Source organism: Euprymna scolopes, chromosome 17 (assembly GCF_053919585.1).
Source record: "Euprymna scolopes isolate OS-2025 chromosome 17, ASM5391958v1, whole genome shotgun sequence".
NCBI lineage: Eukaryota > Metazoa > Mollusca > Cephalopoda > Sepiida > Sepiolidae > Euprymna > Euprymna scolopes.
In genome coordinates, this window is record NC_136498.1 from 56,215,073 (window position 1) to 56,216,513 (window position 1,441).

The following is a 1,441-nucleotide window of genomic DNA, read 5'->3' on the forward strand; positions in this document are numbered from 1 at the left end:
TCCACTGGAGTGCCATATTTACTCCCTTTATCGCCGCACCCAACTCCGCTGGGTTGATGTGAGCGGCATCATTCAGTGGTCGTAACCAGCAGACGTCCTCAATCACAGACCCGTTCATCTCCAATAGTGCCCGATCGCGAGGGAGCTCGCATCCACCCACACATTTAGTCTGTCTCCCTGGACGCACCAATCTCCTTTAGCGGGGTCCTCCTGCTTGACTCTTGTGATGGTTTCTTTTACCATGCGAAGCAATAGATTGTCCACCGTCTCGTCATCTCAGCCTTTTGTAACTGCACTCGCCCTCCTTTTCATGCTGGCTATTGCGACCCGGGTCCATCCACATACTGGCAAGTGTCCTACCAGTTTTCCACACAGGGAAAATATGGCCCGCCTCGTGAGGATATGGGGCACTTTGGGGACTGCAGTTCCGCGCCCCCACCTCAAGGTCCCTCGCTCCTATTGAACGCTCAACCCCAAAACACGAGCGCCATCTTCCAAGCGTTCTGGATCCTTACAAGTCCAAGTTCGGCAAGCTTAACCCTCACACGTGATGATGGCACAACGTCTTCATTCACGTATATGTCGTCAAGGTATGCTGAGGTTCCTCTCTTTTACGGTCTTATCCTGTGACAATACAGCATTGACGATCGTTTTCATGATTTGGGGCGCAACGTTCAGCCCAAAGCTCAGTCGCGTGAGGCAATACCTCCTACCGGAAAACACTACCGTCTGAAACGGTCACAGTGTCTCGCTTACCCTGACCTGCAGATATGCCCTTCTAAGGTCCAACAGGGACACATTAGAACCCAGCTAGCGCCATTCTCGCAGTTTGCTAGCACACACGTCGGCCTCACCTGTGAACGCATCAACATATGAGTTCAGTTCTCGGTTATCCATCACCGGCCTGACTTTTGCTTTGTTCTGTTGAGCAACTGCCATTAATGGGATCAGACCCTTGGGGGGTCCAAGTTTTTTGTAGGGGTAGGGAATAAACCAGCCATCCTCGATCCATCTGCGAAGTTCTTCTTCGTACGCGGGCCTCATGTGGTCGGGCACATGGTATTCCGTTATGCCATTTTGCAGTTTGGCCGGTTCTCGGTCTTCTGGCCACTTCCATGAGGCAGTCCAGGCCCTCTTTTGCTCGTCAAATTCGACGCTGAAGTCTGGTTGGTCGATCTTTAGTGCAGCACACACTGGGGCTGTCTCCTGAAAATGTACCGCCCCCGTCGCTGTTATGTACACGCCACCAAGAGCTCTGATGGCATCATATCCTAGGAGCAGGTCAAAACTCTGGTACCACCAGCGCCTCTAGGTTAGCGGATATTCCATTTTTCGTCCGAATGTTTACGCTGCCCACCCCGTAACATGTGCGCGTCTCTCCACTGATGGTAGTCACTCGGACGTTCTTCTTTCTCCAAGTGTGGTATAGATCTGCACATAT